Source organism: Muscardinus avellanarius (genome assembly GCF_963383645.1).
Source record: "Muscardinus avellanarius genome assembly, chromosome: 1".
Lineage (NCBI taxonomy): Eukaryota > Metazoa > Chordata > Mammalia > Rodentia > Gliridae > Muscardinus > Muscardinus avellanarius.
In genome coordinates, this window is record NC_137786.1 from 19,431,752 (window position 1) to 19,455,459 (window position 23,708).

Below are 23,708 nucleotides of genomic sequence, written 5' to 3' on the forward strand. Positions count from 1 at the left end.
CCATATCACTCCTCCCCAATAAATCTCTTGGCTACAAGGTGATCTCTGCTGTGGTCAAACTTTGTACTTTCACCACCATGCCTGGTTTTTATTTTCATTTTAAAGTATTTTATGCAGTGTCAAAAGAAGTTTTTTTTTTTTTTAATTTCATATGTGGGACTCAGGGCAATCTTTATCTGTTTACAGAAAATATTTTCTCCTCTAAAAACCTCTAATATATTAATGTTTACAATGTCATATCTGAAACTTCATAACACTGTTTTAAACTGGACAGAAGCATTTATCCATGTTTTGAAAAGTTCAAATGTCACTAAACAAATAAAATATTTTAAACCAATAGGTTTTCACTGTGTGAGAATCTCTCAGATAATTTCATGAACATGCAAGTAAAAACAAACTGAAAAAGGTGGATACTTGATATAGGTCCATCACTTTCCAGAAGATAGATGCTATCAGATACCATACTTAATCTTTAGGTCGACCAAATAGTTCTTGTTAAATATTATTGTCAATCTATCTTGTATATAAGTATTCTTGTCAAAATCCACTACTTGCTCATTATTTTCAACATAACAAATTGTGGTCTAAGAATAAAGAAAGCAGTTAAATAATATATCACTTAATTTTTTCTTTTATAATTTGCTTATTTTTTGTTAATAACTAGAATATATAGAAAAAACTATGCATACCCCATTCAGACCTAAAGAGTAACAAAAGCTATATGAGTAGTTTAGAAGAGCATATGTCTAAAAAATAAACTGAAAGTGTCATGCCATTAATTATACAAATGCAAGATTTATAAATAATGATTATGTTGCATGATACTTACAGATTACTTTTCATGAATTCCAAGGAGGGACTCTAAGCACTGGGGAAATATGCAGTTGATCAATATATCAAAGTCTAAAACATAGAAGGGCAATCTCACTCATATATATGCATGAAATTGATTCATTTCCCCCAGAGCATCAGAACTAGGAATTACTTTATAAATTTTATTTTTTATTGTGTAGCATAAGGTCTCAGTGGAGCAGATAATCAACAAGTGCTTGTTGCATGAATAAATTATTTTGAGTAATTAAAACATGAAGTCAGCTTATTAATAAGATGTTAATATTTAAAAAAAATTATAAATAGAGGCTGCAGTTGCAGTGGCAACTGTGACTGCCAAAAAGGACATGCATTCCTCACAAAAGCCTTGTGACTTCCTATCTAGAATACAGGAGAGAGAGGGTGGATAGTGGCAGAATTAGAAGCAAGATGATAAGGAGGCACACATGCCATGCAAGAAAAATGATCTTTAGAAGAACACCCCAGAAGGGATTAGAGGAAAGACTGCTTCAGCCACGTATGCTGGCAACTCTTAACAACATACCTTGTAAGAAAAATGATCCGGATGTGGTGGAGGGAGCCCAGCAGCTCTGGGTGAGAAGCTGAACTCAGCATGCCTGGCTGCCACGCTCCTCTATGCTGCTCTGGGGTTCATGTTGTGCTCAGAACAGCAGATCCTGCTCTATGTGGTGAGGCTGTGGCCTCCGCTCATGGAGGGGAGATAAAATTCATTGTTGATGAGTGCTTGATCTCACAACCTCTTCAAAACACACATACTGTCTTCTATTATTAAAAAAAATATTGGAGAGGGTCCAAGATGGTGGCAGTGGCAGCCAGGATTCAGGAGATGCAGACAAATCCTATCTAATTCACCTGGAACTTTTGGAAAAAAAGCTCCCTGTCTTACATGCTTAAGAATTCTGGATATCATATCATGTTAGGAAGGAGCTCAGTGGAGAACCAGGAGGAGGGTGGTGGCAGCAGTGGCAGCTGCAGTGGCGGTGGAGGCTAGTATTTGGGAGATGCAGAGATCTGATCCAACCCACCCTGATGTTCCGAAGAAATTGTCCCAAAAGTAGAATGCTACTGTCATGCATGCTCAGGAATTATGGACAACATGCAGTGTGGAAAAAGTGTTTGAGAGAGAATTGAGATGGTGGAGTCAGCAGCAACTGCAGCGGCCAGTATTCAGAAGAGGCAGCAATCTGATTCATTCCACCTTGATTTTTTGAACAAATCACCCCAAAGGTAGAATGCTACCACTGCACACCCTCGGGAATTTGAGACAACATGCTGTATGAATAAGGTGCTTGGAAGAGAACCGAGATAGTTGTAGCAGCAGCAGCGGTGGTCAGTATATGGGAGAGGCAGATATTCAATCCAATCCACCTCATAATTTTAAAGAAATGTCCTCAAAGGTATACTGCTACTGCCACACATGCTCGGAAATTCTGGAAAACAAACTGTGTGGGAAAGATGTTCAGAAGAGAACTGAGATTTCAGTGACAGCAGTGGTAGTAGTGGTGAACAGAATTTGGAGGGGCAGACAGATCCAGTCCAGTCCATCTTGAAGTTTTGAGGAAATCTCCCCAAAAGTAGACTGCTCCTGCCACACATACTCAGAAACTTTGGACAACATGCTAAGTGGTAGAAGGATTTGGGGGTGTTCAGAGGGAGCCCTGTATAGCCAGGATGGGCTGCCATGCTGCATGTTATGGGAGTCATTAGAACCCATGACCATCATGCTCCTCTTTGCCGTTCTGGAGGCCAGGGTGTACATAGAAAAGCAGAGCCTGCACTTCGAAGTGAAGGTGTGGACCTCTGCCTTTGGAGGGAAGAAAAAATTCATTGCTACTAGTTATTTATTTGGGATCCCAGCTTTCACAAAAGACATGTACTGCTCTATCATATTAAAAAAAAAATGGAAGAACACTGGTATGGTGGCACACACTTGTAATCCTCGCACTTGGGAGGCAGAGACAGGAGGATAGCACAAGTTTGAGGCCAGCCTCGCTAGCTTAAGAGACCCTGTTTCCAAATAAAAATATATAAAAAGAATATGTCTCTGGGAGTATCGCCCAGAGGTAGAAAGGTTTCCAGGAACCCCAGTACCACCAAAAATTTAAAAAAAAAGGAAAAGAAAAGGGAATATCTGCAAATGACCTAATCATAGTGGCAGAGACCAGAGCCCTATGCACAGCAAGGCCAGTGCTGGTGCCTCTGAGGCCAGGATTGGAGACTGCTGGGCTGGTAGGCTGGGGCCAGGGCCAGTGAGACCAGGATTGGAGCCTGTTATGCAGTGAGGCCTGTGCTGAAGCCAGCAAGGTCGGGATAGGAGCCTGCCTTAAGGCAAGGTGGTGCTGGGGCCTTCGAGGCCTGGATCAGAGCCTGCCAAGGGGTGTGGCCAGTGCTGGGGCCATCGAGGCTGGGATTGGGCCTGCCATGAGGCAAGGCCATTGCTGCGGACTTCGAGGTCAGGACCAGAGCCTGCCGAGGGGTGAGGTCATTGCCAGGGTCAACGAGGCCTGGATTGGAGCTTGCCATGAGGCAAGGCCATTGCTGGGGCCTCAGAGCCTGGGATCAGAGCCTGCCATGCGGCAAGGCTGCAGCTGGGGTCAGCAAGGACTGTACTGATTAGTGCCTGTCATGTGGCGAGGCCATAACTGGAGCCAGCGAGGTCGAGATAGGAGCTTATCTTAAGGCAAGCCCGGTGCTGGGACCTCTGAGGCCAGGATCAGAGCCTTCCATGAGACAAGGCCAGTGCTGGAGCAAGTGAGGCCAGTATCACAGTCAGCTGGGTGGCCAGGGCCTTCAAGTGTGGGATCAGAACTTGCAATGCAGCATATACAGAGAAATATCACAGAAAATAAAAAAAAAATCAGATGCTTTTTCTAAAATGCAAAAGCTAGGAACAAATGGGTAATAGGAGGAGATCTAGATGTATGTAAACAAATATATCAAAGTTAATCACTAAATCAAGAATGGAATTGAGGGAGGGGGAGGGGAAGGGAATGGGATGGGGACTGGATACATGCTAATTGGATGATGTATGCCTCAATATCCTCACAAGTATTACATTCCATTGAGATGTTTGACTAAAATGCACCAATAAAAATATACTTAAATAAATAAAATAAGTAAATAAATACAATTATAAATTGAAATAGCTTTATATTTTCAGGCTATTTTAAAATGAAATCTGTATCTACTTAGATAGTGAGCTCAGGTTTTGGTACAGCTACTAGGAAAAAAGTCAATTTGTTTATTGTCGGGAATCCAGCTGGTGGGGCTTGGCGAGATGATGAGTACCGATGACTCAAACACAAACCCACGAGCCGGGAGTCAAGTCAAGCAAGATCTCATTTATTTCTCTCCAAGCAGTCCTATATATAGCACCAAGCCACGAGGGAAATTTCCATGAGAAATAGCCTAGCCTATCTGGGATAAAGATCACTAGCACGTAGTTTACAGCCAATCCCAGGCCAGTACATGAGCCATTCATGTGTGCGGAAAGCTCCTTTAAAGGTAGAAAGGGAAAAACCGCTCAGTCTCCCCACCCATAATGAATGGGGAAACCATGCCTTCCTAGCTTCCTCCAGGTGCCATCTTTGCCCCTTTTCTGCTGAATCACTTTACTTAACGTTTTGCCTTATGCCGTAGGCCACTCAGGCCGAATCTCCTTAGGCGCTGTATGGACACACCCCATCATATTCCTTTTTTTCTTTTATTTTATCAGGACTGGGCCTGTCTTAGGTTGTCCCCATCGAGTACCAAGGATTACCCGTCATTGGATAGTACAGATCGATGCTGTACTTCCTGTCTTAGGTTTCCATGGCCCCTGGGAATCTTACCCGTCATTGGCTACCAGCCCTTCAACATGCTTTGATTTTCCCCATCTGGGGAACTTGTAAGGCGGGAGAGGGGTAGTCATATTCAGAGTGCCAATCCTAATATTTATTTTCTTTGCTGGCAAGCCTTTGGTAATGCACTTTTTTTGGTTGATTTTAACAGAAACTGGACTAATCTATTAAAGTCATGGGGGTCTATGATGCACAAAACTATGATAAACAGTAAGGGGCCCAAGAAAGGAAGAAGATAGGGCAAAAGTCCTTGAAAGCTGGTCCAGAACGGATTCTCCTGAAGATCTCCTCGCCACCTCTCCAGATCATGTTGGAGCTGCTTAATCTTATCTTGTTCCTGCAAAAATAAGCAGATGCCTCCCTTTTCGGCTCTTAATAAATCCAATATCCATGTTTTTTGTGATACCACATAGGCTAGGGAATCTAATTGGGCTTGTAAGCCTCAGACAATTTCTGAGACAGACTTAACACCATCAGTTATTCGGAGGGAGTCTCCTATGTAACTCAAAGGCCATCCCAAGGCCAGCCACACCCATGGCAGTTCTGGCAGTAATCTCCAGCCCGATTAAGAGCAGAATGGCTTGTACTGCTCTCCTTTTTTGCCCTCCCCAATCAAAAGGGGGGGATGGGCATTGATTTCTCCTCAAAGATAATATTTATATCGGAGAGCAGGGAGGCAAGGGTGCAAAGGCCTGCATTTAATATTTCCCTTGCCTTACCTGTGTCTCCAAAGCCTGGCATACTATATCGTATTTGCAGGGACAGGATGATGAACATTAGGGTTTTCATGACTGTCTTCTTTTAAAATAAAAAACAAAGGACTAATTTTAGGGATTTCCTCTTCCCTGGAATCATAATTACCAGTTATTGTAGGCAGGTGTTTGATATCTCTTGCTGGGATCCAAAGTGGTCTTTTATCATCATAGGGGAAGACACACCCAAAGCCCCTTCCTGCAGTTATGAGGGGATCTGGGCCCCTCCACATTCCTGTCAGGGGATCTCTCCATTTTACTTTGATGGAGGAAAAGGGAATCTCTGTGGTCCAATGCCTATGAAAAGGGGACAGGTTGGAGTCTTTTGAAAAATTTAAAATATTTAGGGTTAATAATGCTTTTCTTAATTGATTATGTGAGGGTAGTAACTTCCCCTTTTGTTTTTGTAATTGAACCTTTAGGATATGAATTTTTTTATTAAAGCTTGTCCTTTTGGGTTATATGTAATGCCCGTAGTATGAATAATTTTCCATAATTGAAGGAAGGAGGCGAAATGTTGACTAATAAAACAAGGGCCATTATCAGTTTTGATTTGTTTAGGAATATCAAGAATAGCAAAACAATAAAGAAAATAACTTATAGCATGTTTTGTCTTTTCACCCAAATGAGCTGAGGCCCAATCAACCCTGGAATAGTTATTTATGAAAACAAAAATATACTTAAGTTTTCCAAATGGTTGAAAATGAATTACATCCACTTGCTGTTGGGGCCCACTCGGCTGGACCGAGATGGCACCCAGGCTTGTTGCCAGCGTGGATTCAAGATGGCGCCTAGGCTTGCAGCCAAGTCATGAGACTCACAAGATGGACGTCTACTTGAGCATGCGCAGTGTGCCATGCTACGTGCCTGCAGAATGATCAGTGACGCAGCACCTCGTGCTACCACCAGCCTGCCTATTAGAAAGTCAGAAGTGTGCATGCCCTAGCTGTGGAAGCTTGGGGTTGGTAGGGAATAGAGGGAGGGATTATGATGCTGATATATATTGTGCTTGTTGTACGCATTGTCAGACATATTAGAAGAGACATATTGAGACATATTAAGGATCCATTAAAGAAGAATTCATATTTCAGCTGAAGAGGTGTCTGTGTCGTTCTCTAAGCCCCTGCGGGTCGGAGTCTTAGGGGATGATAAGTGGCGCCGAAACCCGGGAAAAACAACGTAGCAAAAAGTTCGCAGGTAAGCGACAAAATAAGATAAGGCTCGTGGATAAGCTAGGGACAGCTGTGAAAGTTCGCAGGTAATTGCGACGATAGGCTCGCGGGTGTTGCAACAATAAGCTCGCAGGTGTTGCGACGATAGGGGTGTAGGAGTTTGTAACAAAGTAAAACTTATCATGGGGTCTAAGGTTGCTACCATGAAGGTCAAAGAGGCTCTTTGTAACATTCTGTCTAAGGGAGGAGTGAAAGTGAAAGCAGCCACTTTAGAAAATTTTCTTAGCACAGTTAAAGCGATAGACCCATAGTTTTTGGAAGAAGGATATGTTAATATTTCTCAGTGGAAACGTCTCGGTCAGGATCTTCTTAACGCCGATGCTGAAGGGGCTCTCCCACCTGGGACATTGGCTACCTGGAGTTTAATTAAAGCATGCCTGGCAGATAAAACAGGGAGGTATAGTCAAGTTCTGGCTGAAGGCTCTAATGTTTTAGAGGAAGCAAAAGAAGAGATTTCAGAGCAAGGTCAACAGGCAGATTCTCACAGGGACGAGGAGTCCTCTGAAAGCAACTCCTCCGATTCCTCCGAGGAACAAGAGACATGGCCTGTTCCACCAGAAAGAGATAAGGAGGAAGAAGCCTTGTTAGAATCTTGGCGCAGGTTCCAAATGTCTTATAACAGAAAAAAAGAAATATCCTGAACCTTCCGCTCCTCCCCCTCCCTCTCCTAGTCCGCCACCATATCTTACTGAGAAAGGAAAGTTTGATAGGCGGAAGACATCTGAGGCTAGTCCGTGGGCAGAGATTTTGCCTACACCAGGAGCATTTCCTGTGTTTCTTGACCAGAATCAGCAAGGTATCATGAGCCATTAGATTGGAAGGTTGTTCAAAGATTAAAAGAAGCTGTGTCCACATATGGAGTGCAGGCTTCATTTACCTTGTCACTGGTAGAATCCTTTGAAAGATACTCCATGACTCCAAGTGATTGGACGAATTTGTGCAGGGCTGTGTTGTCTGGTGGAGCCTATATTAATTGGAAGTCAGCCTATATAGAATATTGCTCTGATCAAGCTCGTGTTAATGCTCAGACAGGGCAACCTGCTTGGAATCTGGATATGCTAATGGGACAAGGACCATTTGCTAATAATCAAAATGGGTACCCACAGCAGGTGTACGGGCAGATTAATCAAACAGCATTAAGGGCATGGAGGATGTTATCAGGGACAGGTAATTTAGGAGCCAGTCTGTCAAAAGTTACTCAAGGACCCAATGAGCCTTTTGCTGATTTTTTATCACAGCTTGTGGAAACTGCTTCTCGGGTTTTCCCTGATGTGGACGCTGCCATGCCATTGATTAAACAGCTAGCTTATGAGCAAGCCAATAAGCCTTGTTGGGATGCAATACGTCCCTATAAAAATAAGGGCCTAGAAATATGGCTCAAGGTATGCAGAGACATAACTGACTCTGTCATACAAGGACAAGCCATAGCTGCTGCCATTGTTGCTGGGTTGCAGGGAAAGCCTTATAATCAAAAGCAGAGAGGCAGTTCAGGGAATTGTTTCCAATGTGGTCAACCAGGACACTTAAAAAGAGATTGTATACAGACTAATTCTGGAGCATATTCTAAACAGGCCCAGAGGATTCCCAATTTGTGTCCTCGATGTAGAAAAGGCAACGATTGGGCTGTAGAGTGCAGATCTCGGTGGGATGTAGATGGAAAGCCTCTTCCTCCACCGCAATCAAATGCTAGGCCAAAAAACAGGCAGAGGGACCCTGTGCCTCAGGGCCCTCAAATGTATGGGGCAATTCAACAGGATACAGGGAACGCAGGACCACAGATGAGGCAGGTGCCTCGATTTCAGCAGCCTCTCCTACCATATGGAGAGCAACCCCAGGGAGTGCAGGATTGGACATCTGTGCTACCGCTCAACTCATATTAACCCCTGAAATGGGAGTTCAAAAAGTAGATTCAGATTTTCATGGACCCCTTCCTTCTAATACTGTAGGACTGCTTCTAGGCCAAAGTTCCACTACCTTATTGGGTCTAGTGGTGCATCCAGGAGTTATTGACCAGGACTATATGGGCAATGTGAAAATATTAGTTTTTTCCCCTCGTGGGATTTCTGTTATAAATGATGGAGACCGAATTGCTCAGATAATTCTGTTGCCTAGTAAACATTCTCTTTCTCCTAGCCAAAGACAGGCAAGAAAAGATAAGGGCTTTGGTTCTACAGGTCCTCCTGGAGCATGGCTCACTATGGACATGGGGTCACATCCCATGTGTCAGCTCACCATACAGGGAGTCTCTTTTTGGGGTCTCTTGGACTCAGGTGCAGACCGTAGTATCATTAGATTATCTGAATGGCCAAAAGATTGGGGATTACAACAGACAGATCAATTACTTAAGGCGTTAGGATATGCAAATAGTCCAAGCTGCAGTGCTGTTGTTCACCTTAATTGGGCAGATCAAGAAGGTCATTCAGGGACATTCCAACCTTTTGTTCTGGAGCTTCCTGTATCCTTGTGGGGACGAGATGTACTGCAACAAATGGGAGTAAAATTGACTACTGAATCTGTATATAGCCCTCAAAGTCAACAACTTATGCATAATGCAGGCTTTTCAGGGACAGGCGGGCTTGGCCGATTTGAACAAGGTTGAAAGTCCCCTGTTCCCATGATGGGAAGAAATAATCCCAAAGATAAAAGAGGACTGGGTTTTTCTATGGGGCCACTGAACAATTAAAGATTAAATGGAAAACAGATGTGCCAGTGTGGGTCTCTCAGTGGCCCCTTCCTAAAGAAAAAGTTACAGCAGCCCACGAACTGGTACAAGAGCAGTTATTGGCAGGACATTTACAGTCCTCCACATCTCCATGGAGTACACCTATTTTTGTTATCAAAAAGAAATCAGGTAAATGGAGATTGTTACATGATCTCTGAGCAGTAAATAATAGTATGGAGATCATGGGACCAGTGCAATTGGGGCTACCAGTTATATTGGCCCTCCCTGCCAATTGGCCCACTGTTGTGTTGAACATCAAAGACTACTTCTTCTCTATTCCACTGCATCCTGCAGATACCCCTCGATTTGCTTTTACAATACCATCCATTAATCATCAGCAGGTGGATCAAAGATATGAATGGACAGTACTACCACAGGGTATGACTAATAGTCCCATGCTGTGCCAAATATATGTAGATAAAGCTCTACAATCTATTAGAATTTGCTTCTTCCATGATTTGACATTATATGGATATTTTATTATGTGCTAAAACCCCAGAAATTTTGGATGAAATGCTTATAAAAACTATACTATGTCTTAAACAATGGAATTTAATTATAGCTCCAGAAAAAATACAACAAAGAAATGTTAAACAATACCTTGGCACCAAATTAGAAGATACTATTATTCGTTCTCTTAAGGTTAGCTTGAGGGTGGACAATTTACAAACTTTAAATGATTTCCAAAAACTTTTAGGGGATATAAATTGGATTCGACTATATTGCAGGCTTAGTAATGCTGACCTTAAACCTTTGTTTGATTTGCTAAAAGGGGATTCAGATTTATTTTCTTCACGATCATTAACACCTGAGGCACGAGCATGTATTCAACTCGTAGAGGAAAGATTATCTGAAGCACAAGTAGATCGTATAGATTATCAGAAAAAACTGCTCTTATGTATTCTTACCACAGATCTCACACCAACTGGAGTGTTGTGGCAAGAGGGTCCCATAATGTGGGTACACCTCCCTCATTCTCCCAAAAAAGTATTGCCATGGTATCCAGCCTGTGTTGCACAAATAATTATTAAGGCATTAAAGGCAACTCTGACTGCATTTGGGATGCAGCCTGATCTTATCATCACACCATATACTAAAGAACAGCTTGCCACTCTAGCTGCCACCAATTCTGACTGGGCCATTGTTCATGTAATGGCCACAGGACAATTTGATAATCATTATCCACAACATCCATGGCTCAGGTTTGTTTTGGCTCATCCTATTATTTTTCCTAAAATCACTCGATCTGCACCGATTGCTGGAGCGCCAAATATTTTTACAGATGGATCCAAAGGAGGTATGGGAGTGATATTCAAAGAAGGCTCAGATCCACAAACTTTTCTTTTTCCCCATTCATCAGCACAGGCAGTAGAGATTTTGACAGTGATTCAAGTATTTATGCTCTATGATTCCACTCCATTCAATTTAATTTCAGATAGCTTATATGTGGTACAGGCACTTAATAGCCTTGAATGTGTAGGACATATTAAGGGACAATCTACTATTCTTCTATTATTGGCTAAGTTACAACAATATATTTGGAACCGAAAATGTTCCTTCTAAGCAACCCACATATGAGCTCATTCAGGACTTCCTGGACCGCTTGCTGATGGCAATGCTATTGCAGATTTTCATACTCAAACTGTACTTATTTTTTCAAATGAAGACAAAGTGTTACAGGCTCAAGAATTTCACAATAAATTTCATGTAAATTCCCAAACGCTGAGACTAAAATTTAAAATCACTAAAGAACAAGCTCGACGCATTGTATTGCAATGCAAAAATTGTTTGACATTATTGCCACAGCCTACTACAGGAGTAAATCCTCGAGGTTTGCGACCTCTTCACCTATGACAAATGGATGTCACGCATGTTCTTGAATTTGGCTCTCTTAAATATGTACATGTTTCCGTGGATACATGTTCCGGAGTTATCTTTGCCTCTGCTCATACTGGAGAAAAGGCCCAACATGTAGTTTCCCATTGTCTGCAAGCTTTTGCTGCCTGGGGCATCCCTCACCAAATTAAAACTGATAATGGACCTGCTTATGTTTCTCAGAGATTTTCTCATTTTTGTGCCCAAATGGCTATACAATTAAATCATGGATTACCATATAATCCACAGGGCCAAGGCATAGTAGAACGAGCCCATGCCACTATTAAATCTGCTTTAATAAAACAAAAAGGGGGGGTAGGGGCTCAATGGACCACACCTAAAGATAAACTAAATCTTATATTATTTATTCTAAATTTTTTAACGTTCGATACCAATGGACAAACAGCAGCGGAAAGACATTACAGGCCTCATGAGTGCTGTGCAGGGCAAGCAATGTGGAGAGATATTCTTAAAGGAGCATGGAATGGTCTGGATCCAGTGCTAACGTTGGCTCGAGGGTCAGTGTGTGCTTTCCCACAGGACAAAGACTCGCCAATTTGGGTTTCTGAAAGATTGGTGCACCATGTACAGGAACCAATGGAAGATGCCAAGCAACAAATGGATATGGCTAACTCTGTTGGTAATGTTCAACATTGGAATGGGTGAAAAAGATCTTTGGGGAATTATTTCTGCTTTCCCTCTTCCTTTACCTGTGTCCACCACTGATACCATTTTTCCTCAGTTCTTTACGACCAATAGTTCATTAAATTTGCCCTGGATTCCCTTTGATGAAGAAATTAGGCCTTATGCATTTTTCAATATAACTTTAAGTGGCAGTTTATGTTTTTATGCTAATAAAATTTTGAATGATACCTATGATAGTCCTAATCCATGTGTGCAGTTATATAATCAGACTATGAGAAAATTTCAGCCATTTAATGATTCCAGTCCCATAGGAAATGTTACTGTTTTAGAAGGATATGCTCCTGTAGCATTTTCTAGATATGAACATCCCGAAAATAAAACAGCTCCTTTGCAGCCGCGGTGGGCTCCAAAATGTTATAGCCCACGTAGCTGGTCATTTAAATGGACTGATTGCCAAGACTCTAAGGTAGTCTGGGCCTCTTCAGGCTATGATTTAAGTTTTTCTCCAGGCATATCTACTATGCGCAATCATACTTGGGCAGGATATAATTATGCATATCAAAATCCTATACAGTATAAGCCGCCCAATCCTTTTAATATTTGGCTTCTCTGTGGGATAGCAGGAGGCTGTACTGATATAACAGCTATGTCTATGATTTTAGGGGGAACTGTAAAAAATTGCAGCTATTCTCAGAATTTTTCTGATACTTTTGAGGATAGCGTCAAAGTAAATTGTTCAGTGGGACCTCAACTCCCGTTTGGACCCACTCCTGTTTGTGTAACTACTCCATTTTTTTGGCTTGTTTCTAATAGTTCCTTGGTTAATGATAGTCTAGGTTGTTTTATTGATACCTGTTTTCTAACTTTCTGCTGGAATGCTTCTATGCACTCTTGGGCAGTAGTAATGTGACTGCCTATAGCAGTTCCTTGGCCAGTAAGAGTGGATGTAAATTCCCTTCCAGTCTTGCTAAACCGAGAAAAGAGAGATTTTGGAATTTCTGCTCTTATTGCTGTAATTGTGACCTCTGTGACAGCGGCAGTTACAGCTGCTGCCGCTTTGGCAACGTCTATAAATATTGCAGCCACTATGAATGCCCTATCCTCACATGTGGCTACTGCCATGGCTCAGCAAGCTCAAATAAATGGACAACTTAAAGCTGACATATTAATGGTAAATCAAAGAGCAGACCTGTTACAAGAACAGGTTGACATTCTAGGGCAAATGGCGATGGTACCATGTATTCATAAATTATCTGGATTATGTATAACATATGTGCAGTATCAAAATTTCTCCCATACAGATAATTTGTCTCGGCAATTAAGCAAGATGCTTCTAGGGACTTGGAGCCGTGAATTTGAACACACCATGATTGAGCTTCGAGCGTCCATCATTACAATTAATTCTACCCGTGTAGAAGTCGCCACAGTACAACAATGGATGGACTTGATACATGGAACATTGGGTTTCTTAAAAGATTGGAGTGGCATGGAATTCTGGGCATTCTTGCTGGTGGTAGCATGCTGGTTCCTGATTGGATATATCAGGCGAACTCGACAATGCACACTGCAACAAGAGCGCATATTGGTGCAAGCTATGGCAGCCCTTGAAGCTGGCTCATCTCCCCACATATGGCTCAGTATGCTGGATCGGTAGTCAGTGATGGGTAAGATCGTCCCCGGGACCATATCAACCTAAGACAGGGAAACAATCATGCTATTGTTCTCCCAATGACGGGTAAGAATGGTCTTTGAGGGTCAACAACCTAAGACAGGCATGATCCTGAGCCTTATTTTAATAAAACAAAAAGGGGGAGATGTCGGGGCCCACTCAGGCTTGTTGCCAGCATGGATTCAAGATGGTGCCTAGGCTTGCAGCCAAGTCATGAGACTCACAAGATGGACGTCTCCTTGAGCATGCGCAGTGTGCCATGCTACGTGCCTGCAGAATGATCAGTGACGCAGCACCTCGTGCTACCACCAGCCTGCCTATTAGAAAGTCAGAAGTGTTCATGCCCTAGCTGTGGAAGCTTGGAGTTGGTAGGGAATAGAGGGAGGGATTATGATGCTGATATATATTGTGCTTGTTGTACGCATTGTCAGACATATTAGAAGAGACATATTGAGACATATTAAGGATCCATTAAAGAAGAATTCATATTTCAGCTGAAGAGGTGTCTGTGTCGTTCTCTAAGACCCTGCGGGTTGGAGTCTTAGGGGACGATAACTTGCCATAATCCATTGGGGCGTAGGCCTCTCGGAATAACTCCAGATGATTGAAGGAGAGGTATTTGAAAGAAGGGTTGACATGATTTACAAGTGTGAACAATACCTTTTAAATCCTTAGTAAAGATTTGAGAATATTTGTGTTTTAATCCTCTCCCCATGGCCTCTTCTACAGATAGGGCTTGAACTTTTGTGCAGGCCATCGCCCGTCTCTTCTGAATGCCCGTCCTTTATGAACGGCACTCGCCCATCTCTTTAGGACTTATTGTCCCATGTGTGACTGTTGTTGTTCCAGCATGCCAGAGGCTGTTTACCTTGGAGACCTGCTGCAGCCCAACGCGAAATTTACACCCTTTTCCCCTGATTTTCAAGTGCCAGCGAGAGCTCACAGGACACCGCAGGAACCTTGACACTTTCCAAAGCACAGGCCCCTCTCTTGGGACGCACCTTTTCCCTGGCACCCTGCCCTTCACAAAGAAAAGAGAACTCTCCCCGGGGCTCCCGCCGGCTTCTCTGGGGTAGGTCGCGTTATCGCATTGGACGCCTCGCGGCGACCATCTCGGCCACTCCGGACTTGGGGATCTGAACCCGACTCCCTTTCGATCGGCTCTAGTATCAATTAAACATTTAGAATTTTTATCTCCAATTGTGATGACAATTTTGGGTCTTAACCCGGTTACCAGAGGTACCGTCCAATGGATGTTGGTGGAACCGTTCCCCTTTTTTAAGGGGGCTGGGGCAAGCCCCCTTGGGTGGTTAAAGGCTCCCCCATTTAAGTTAAATTTGGACCGGCAGTCCTGGGCCCAATGAAGGCCATTAAGGCATTTGGGGCAGGGCATCCGGGGAGTTTCCACTTTCTTTCCTCCTCCCATAGGAGGCGTGGCCTGGGACGCATATTTTCGGCGGAAATGGCCCTCCTTTCTGCATCTGAAACACGTGGCACGGGCAACCCTTGATTGCTGTATTACCTGTATCAGAGTCTGTATGCCCTCCCGTTGCCCTTCCTTTACCGCAACTGCCATAGTTTGGAGTAGATGGCTCATAGAGCCAATGTCCCGAGAGGCCACGATCCATCTCTCTAAATTATGCCCCTTCAACCCCGCACAGGCCATCTTATGATCGGCTGTCATCTCGTCCACACTAGCATTTTGACAAACTTGTCTCCCAGTGGACTGGCTGGAAACCTCCTCCCAAGGCTGTTATACACTCTCTCCACAAAAGTGGGATAAATAATCATGGAGGCCCCTTCGCGCCCTTGGAGCAGGGCTGAGCCCAGAAGAAACAGCCAACAGGCGGAGCCCAGGATCAGCAGCCACCAAGCGACTGTGACAGCAGGGCGCACATTCCTGTTCCGAGCTGGGGCTGGGGCTGGAAGGGAGGTGCAGCCAAGAGGAAGCCTGGGAGGCGCAGCCTGCTGGGCCAGCCCTTCCACTAGGGTTCCTCCCGCTCCTGCTTCACCCGCATATGGCGGTGGAGGGGAGGGTATGGAGAATGAATTGGCCAGGGAAAGGGGCTGTGGGGAGTCCTTGGCATCCCCAAAGGGATTGGGAGGTTTTTTAGGGGCTTCAAGACCAGAGGTGGGTGTATGCTCGGCAGCCCAATTTTTCACTGGCTTGGGGGATATGTTCAGCGAGTTTATCTGGGGGTTACGGGGGAAAACAACTTTTAAGTGTGGAGACAGTGGGGAGAACCGCAAGAGGGGGGATCTCCCCTTTCTCTGTCTGGGCTCTCCTAACCAGCCCCTCAACTTGATTCCAGGTATCCCAATCATAAAGATTACTTTCAGGGAACCATGGGGCAGTTTTTAGAAGGTACCCTCAGGCCTGAGTGGCTTGGTTATCAGCAAGATTAAGTCCTCGGCTTTTGAGAACGAGTCAAAGGGATTCTAGGGCAGGGTCAGGTTTAGAACTGGACTTCCCCATATTAATATCCATATTAATATATGGGGGGGATACTCACCCGAAGACCGATTGCTCGCCAGAGATTTCTATCATTAGGGGGTGAAGAGGGGGGCCTCACACAGGGTACCAGACTGTCAGGAATCCAGCCCGACAGCTGGCGGGGCTTGGCGAGATGATGAGTACTGACGACTCAAACACAAACCCAAGAGCCAGGAGTCAAGTCAAGCAAGATCTCATTTATTTCTCTCCAAGCAGTCCTATATAAGCACCAAGCCACGAGGGAAATTTTCATGAGAAATAGCCTAGCCTATCCGGGATAAAGATCACTAGCACGTAGTTTACAGCCAATCCCAGGCCAGTACATGAGCCATTCATGTGTGCGGAAAGCTCCTTTAAAGGTAGAAAGGGAAAAACCTCTCAGTCTCCCCACCCATAATGAATGGGGAAACCACGCCTTCCTAGCTTCCTCCAGGCACCATCTTTGCCCCTTTTTTGCTGAATCACTTTACTTAAAGTTTTGCCTTAGGCCGTAGGCCGCTCAGGCCAAATCTCCTTAGGTGCTGTATGGACACACCCCATCAGTTTATCTGAAGTAAAATATTTTTTTATAAATCCCAGAGAAAAGCATTCTTAAATGTTTTGGTAGCATGTAACAAGTGATCATAATAGATTAAGCCTAATGACTTGAAAAAGACAAGAAGAAATTGCATCAGTGAACACTTTATGCCAATTTAAATAAATAACAATAGGATATGAGTTAATCAGAAAAAAATGTGTTAATATTACTAAAATTATAGTCCAAATTGTACACATAAAAATGTTTAAAGTAGAACGAAAAGTATAGAATTTTCCAATGTGGCTTCTTAACTGATTGGTACAAATTAGATGCAAAATTAATGAAACTTCCTCAGAAAATAAATGAGTGACAGTGACAATCTTCAGAAGAATGTACACATATTACAGTTGCTGAAAGTAATTTGGAAATCTTGTCAACTATATAATCAACAAGTTCATCCATAAATCAATCAAGATATATATATATAATTTTTGGTATTCAGTATGGAATCCAGGCATATTCTACCTCTACGTTACACCCCCAGTCCCAATTTTTATTTATTCTTTTTTCTTTTCTTTTCTTTTCTTTTTTATTGTTTTTTGTAATCATACATCATTTTGGAATACAAGACTTGAGAGGATATACAAGCACATATCATCCAGTAAGCCCTCATCCAATCCCCATCCCATTCCCTCCCCCTCCCTTGATCCCATGCTTAATTGGTGATTATTTTTGATATAATTGTTTACGCACCTCATGAGTTTTAAAGAGATTCCATCTTCCCCCATTCCCTCCCCTCTGATTGGTCACCATAATTGCTTCTCAATAGGACCCTTTCTACTACTCGACCTCCTCCTGTTACCCCTCCTAGTTCTTGCTAATTAGGGAAAGCATCTGGATTCTATTTTATGTGTTATTTCTCTGTGCTTGCTGCATTGCAAGTTCCGATCCCACTCTTGACAGCCCCAGTAGTGGCCTGGCCACCCGGAGGACTCTGATCCCAACCTTGCTGGCTCCAGCAATGGCTTGCCTCATGGGAGGCCCTGATCCTGGCCTCATTGGCCCCCGCACCAAAATAACCTCTCGGCTGGCTCTCGGCCTCAGAGGCCCCAATAACGGCTCCCATTCCAGCCTCGCTGACCTTGGCACCGGCTTAAGCCCTAGACAGACTCCTATCATGGTCTGGCAAGTTCCAGCTCCATCCTTGCCTCACAGCAGTTTCTAATCCCGGCCTCGCTGGCCCCAGCACCTGCCTTACCCCTCAGCAGAGTCCAATCCTGGACTTGTAGGTCCCAGCACCAGTCTTGCTTCATGGCAGGCTCCGATCCTGACCTTGCTGGCCCCGGCACCAACCTAACCCCTCAGCTGGCACTGATCCCTGCCTCGGAGGCCTCAGTAGTAGCCTTGCCTCAAGGCAGGCTCTGAACCCAGCCTCCTTGGCCCTGGCAATGACCTCACCCCTCGGCAGGCTCCTATCCAGGCCTCAGAGGCCCTGGCACTGGCCTTGCTTCACAGCAGGCTCCGATCCCAGCCTCGATGGCCCCGACATTGACCTAACCCCTCAGCAAGCTCCAATCCTGGCCTTGGAGGCCTCAGCACCAGCCCTGCCTCATGGCGGGCTCCAATCCCGGCCTCGCTGGCTCTGACACTGGCCTAACACATCACCTGGCTCCAATCCTGATGTTGGAGCCCCCAACACCAGCCTTGCCTCACAGCAGTTTCTAATCCTAGCCTTGCTGGCCCTGGCACCGGCCTTACCCCTCAGCAGAGTCTGATCCCAGCCTCATAGGTCTCAGCACTGGTCTTGCTTCATGGCAGGCTCCAATCCTGATCTTGCTGACCCCAGCACCAGCCTAACCCCTCGACAGGCTCCAATTCTGGCCTCGTTGGCTACAGCACAGGCCTAACCCCTCGGCAGACTCCAATCCTGACCTCTGAGACTCAGCACCAGCCTTGTATCATGGCAGGCTCTGATCCTGGCCTCGCTGGCCCCGGCACCAGCCCAAACTCTCGGCAGGCTCCGATCCTGACCTCGGAGGCCCCAGCACCCGTCTTGCCTCACAGCAGGCTCCGATCCCAGCCTCGTTGACCCCGGGACCGGCCTAACCACTCGGCAGGCTCCAATCCCAGTCTCGGAGGTCTCAGTAGCGGCCTTGCCTCACAGCAGGTTTTGATCCTGGCCTCGCTGGCACCGGCACCAGCCTCACCCCTTAGCAGGCTCTGATCCAAGCACACTCTTCACCCAGCAGGTTGTCCCAAGTTCCCAAGGGTGCGTGGTGGTAGTATTCTGCCTCTGAGGTAATTTCTTCAAAAGTTCCAGGTGTATTACGTCAGATCTCTGCCTCCCATGAGTACTTGCCACAGCCAATGCGACTGCCTCCACCATTTCAAATCTTTCCCAAGCTCTTTTCCCATACCGCATAATGTCCTGTGTTCCTAAGCATGCATGGCAGTAGCATTCAACCTTTGGGGTAATTTCTTCAAAGGATCAGGGTAGGTTGGATCAGATGTCTGCCTCTCCCAAATCCAAATCTCCACTGCCATCTCGGCCAATGCTGCCACCACTACCTTCCTCCTACGTCTCCGCTAGACTCTCTCCTTACAGGTGATGTCCCGGATTCTTACCGATGTAGAGAGGCAGCAGTCCTCCTTCGTAGGGAATTTGACCAAAAGTTCCAGTTCCGATGGATATGTTTTGTCTGCATCTCCAATATTCTAGCTGCCACCAGGGCCATCGTAACCCCTCTCAAATATTTTTCTTTTTTCGTTTCCTTTTTTTTTTTTTTTTTTTTTTTTAATCAGAGAAGAGAGTATGTATGGTTTGGGGAGTTTGGTATCGATGAAAATTTTTTTTTCTTTCCAGGTGGGGGGGGGTCGCCTAAGGGAGCCCCACTCATGCCCGCCCACTCATGGGGTCGATGCCATGCGGCCCGGACCTCCAGGGCCTCTGTGTTGGGGGGTCACCTAAGGGAGCCCTGCCCATGCCCTCCCACCAGCCCAGTGTCAGGGCAATATGGCCTGGATATCTGAGACCTTCCAGGTGTGTGTGTGTGTGTGTGTGTGGTTGCCTAAGGGTGCCCCGCCCACACCCACCCACCCTCCTGGGGTCAAGGCTATGCAGCCTGAAAATCTAGGGCCTCCTGGGTGGTGGGAAGTCACCTAAGGGAGCCCTGGCCATGGTCAGGGCTTTGTAGCCTGGACCTCCGGGGTTTTCCATGTTGGGCAGGGTCACCTAAGGGTGCCCCACCCATGGCCGCCCACCCTCTCGGGGTCGGGGCCATGCAGACTGAACATCCGGCGCCTTCAGAGTGGGGGAGGTCTCCTAAGGGAGCCCCACCCACACCCACCCACCTTCCAGGGGTCAGGGCCATGCAGCATGGACCTCTGAGGCCTTCCATGTGTGGGGGATCACCTAAGGGAGCCCTGCCCATGCCCTCTCACCCTCCCAGGGTCGGGGCCAAGTGGCCTGGACCTCTGGAGCCTTCCGCGTAGCGGGGGACACCTAAGGGTGCCCCATCTATGCCTGCCCACCCTCCCGGGGCCAGGGCCAAGTGGCCCAAACCTCCGGGGCCTTCAGGGTGGGGGTCACCTAAGAGTGTTCCTCCCATGCTCGCCCACCCTCGTGGGGGCAGGGCCATGCATCCTGGACCTTCGGGGCCTTCCAGGTGGGGAGGGTCACCTAAGGGAGCCACGCCTGGGGTCGGGGCCATGCGGCCCAGACCTCTGGAGCCTTCCCCTTGGGGGGTGCCCGCCTAAGGGTGCCCCGCCCATGCCCGCCTAAGGGTGCCCTGCCCACGTCTGCCTGTTCGGGTTTGTGCATACAGTACCTAAAGAGATGCAGTCTTCTTCCCCCTGAGCAGCCTACAGGCTAAGACTTAGGCAAAGTTTAAGAACTTCTGCAATAAAATGATTCAGCAGAAAAAGGGCTAAGAGGGCGCCTGGAGGAAGTTACAAAGGCATGGTTTCCCCATTCATTATGGGTGGGGAGACTGAGCAGTTTTTACCTTTAAAGGAGCTTCTGCACACATGAATGGCTCATGTACTGGCCTGGGATTGGCTGCGATCTATATGCGGGTTCCGTGAAGAGGTCACGTTTATCCCGATAGGCTAGGCTATTTCCTCATTGGAAATTTCCCTTGTGGTTTTGTGCTATATATATGTTGCTTGAAGAATAAACGAGCTCCTGCTTGACTCAGCTCCATCAGTCTGGTGCCCCGTGTGAGGAACCGCCGCTTCTTGCTCTGAAGGAAACACTGACAGGCTAATCAGTCCGCAGGTAAGTGTCCCCTCATAAATTATGGGGAAATCCAGTTCTAAACCTGACCCTGCCCTAGAATCCCTTCGACTCTTTCTCAAGAGCCGAGGATTCAATCTTGCTGATAACCAAGCCACCCAGGCCTGGGGGTACCTTTTAAAATCTGCCTCATGGCTTCCCAAAAGTAATCTTTTTGATTGGGATACTTGGGATTGATGGGTCCAGCCTGTCAGTGCTGGGGCTGAGCAGGATGGTGGGTGCTGATGGCCCAAACACAAACACACAGGAGCTGGGAGCCGAGTCAAGCAGGATCTTGTTTATTCCTCTTCAAGCAACATATATATATATATATATATATATATATATATATATATATATATATAGCACAAAAACCACAAGGGGAATTTTCAATGAGGAAATAGCCTAGCCTATCCGGATAAAGGTCACCTCTTCACGGACCCAGCATGTACCTTGCAGCCAATACCAGGCCAGTACACAAGCCATCCATGTGTGGAAGCTCCTTTAAAGGTAAAAAGGGAAAAACTACTCAGTCTCCCCACCCATACTTCCTCCAGGCAGACTTGTCTTAGTCCCTTTTCTGCAGAAGTTCTTAAACATTGCCTAAGGCTTAGTCTGCAGGCCACTCAGGCAGAGGGAGGCTGCATCTCTTTAGGCGCTGTATGCACACGCCCCAAGATGGGATCAAGTTGAAGGGCTGGTTAGGCAAGCCCAGATTGAGCAAGGGGATCTCTTCACTTAAAAGTTGTTTTCCCCCATGACTCCCGAAGAAACTGAATGACTGTGGCTCCAAGCCAGCATAAAAAGGGGCCGCTGAGCATGAGCATACACCCTCCTCCGGTCCCGAAGCCCCTAAGAAACCTCCCAATCCCTCCCTCGATCCCTTTGGGGACACTAAAGGCTCCCCCAGCCCCTTTCCCCAGCCAATTCCTTCTTTGTAACCTCTGCTCTTCCGCGATATGCGGGCGAAGTGGGAGCCAGAGGAACTGTCAACGTAAATCCCGGGGGAAACCTTCCAGCCGCCTGGTACCCCTGGGAACCACAGGATCTCAAAGAGCTCTGAAAGGCGGTGGCAGAGGAAGGTCCCAATTCCCCCTGGGCAGATACCCTAGTAGAATGGCTGGCCCAGCAGGCTGTGCCTCCCCGGCTGCCTCGTGGCTGCACCTCCCCACCAGCCCCAGCCCCAGTCCAGAACAAGGCTGCGTGCCCCGCCACCACCCTTGACCGGTGGCTGGTGCTCCTGGGCTTGGTACTGCTCCATGGTGGCTGCAGGGTGCACTTCGCAGCCACGCCCGACTCAGAGGATGATGAAGAGGAGGCACTGGTGTTCCCTGAGCCGCCCCTGCTAAGACCTACGGTGCTCTGGGCCGTCCTGGCCCGCAATGCTGCACATTTACTGCCGCACTTCCTAGGCTGCCTGGAGCAGCTGGACTATCCCAAGAGCAGAATGGCCATCTGGGCGGAGACTGATTGCAATGTGGATAATACCACCGAGATCCTCAGGGAGTGGCTGAAAAATGTGCAGACTCTATCACTACATGGAGTGGAGACCTATGGATGAGCCCAAAACTTATCCTGATGAAATTGGACCCAAGCACTGGCCAAGCTCCCGGTTTTCCCATGTCATGAAACTATGGCAGGCAGCCCTGTGAACTGCTAGGGGAAAATGGTCAGACTACATTCTGTTCATAGATGTCGACAATTTCTGACTAATCCTCAGACCCTCAGCCTCATGATTGCAGAAAATAAAACCATCGTGGCCCCCATGCTGGAGTCCAGGGGCCTGTACTCTAACTTCTGGTGTGAAATCACTCCACAGGGCTTCTACAAATGCACCCAAGACTACCTTCAGATTTGAGAGTGGAAGAGGACAGGCTGCTTCCCTGTCCCCATGGTCCACTCCAACTTCCTGATCCACCTCAGGAAGGAGGCCTTGGACAAGCTGGCCTTCTATCCAGGACTACACCTGGACCTTTGATGACATCATCGTCTTCATCTTCTCCAGCAGGCAAGCAGGTCTCCAGATGTACCTCTGCAATAGGGAGCACTATGGCTACCTGCCCATCCCTTTGAAGCCTCATCAGACTGCAGGAGGACATTGAGAACCTCATCCACGTGCAGATAGAGGCAATGATTGACTGTCCACCAATGGAGCCCTCCGAGTTTGTGTCCATTTTCCCTAAATATCCAGACAAGATGGGATTTGATGAGATTTTCATGATCAACCTCAAACACAGAAAGGACAGGAGGGACCGGATGAAGCGCACCCTTATGAGTAGGAAATTGAGGTCAAGATTGTGGACACTGCCTCCCCTACCAAGCCTCAGCTTGTAATACAATAATACACTCTTCCACAACTACAACGATTGTTAGGGGAAATAAATTGGCTTCGGCCATGGATTCCCATCTCTACTGAAGAACTTTCCCCCCCTCTTTGATCTCTTAAAAGGATTGGACTTTACTTCCAAAGTCCCCCTTCCCTTAATTTGCAGGGCAACACTGATCAAGGTGCAAGAATCCATTAATGATGCAAAATTAAGAAGATATGATTCAAATTTGATGCTTAATTTTTATATATTTGTGGGAAATGCTCTAAGCTCAGCAGTACTTGCTCAGGAAGAAGAACCTATTCATTGGATCCATTTAGCCATTGGGGGAGTACCTAGAGTATATTCCATCACTGATCAAATAGTTGATTGTATTATAAAAGGCAGGGATATTGCCAATCAGTTATTCAGAATAGACCCCCATAAAATTATCATTTCCTTTCGCCTCTCTGATTTTACATGGTTACAGAGAAATAATTCAAGAATAGTATTTGCATTAGAGGGAATTTTA

At 46.1% G+C, this 23,708-nt stretch overlaps 1 pseudogene across 1 annotated transcript; it reads left to right on the forward strand.

Annotated features, from left to right (window-relative positions):
- The first annotated feature begins 21,316 nt into the window (after positions 1 to 21,316).
- On the forward strand, positions 21,317 to 23,212 carry LOC308265527 (procollagen galactosyltransferase 2-like; annotated as a pseudogene). The gene is made up of 2 exons: positions 21,317 to 21,380; positions 22,046 to 23,212. The product of its transcript is annotated as a procollagen galactosyltransferase 2-like (transcript).
- The last annotated feature ends 496 nt before the right edge of the window (positions 23,213 to 23,708 follow it).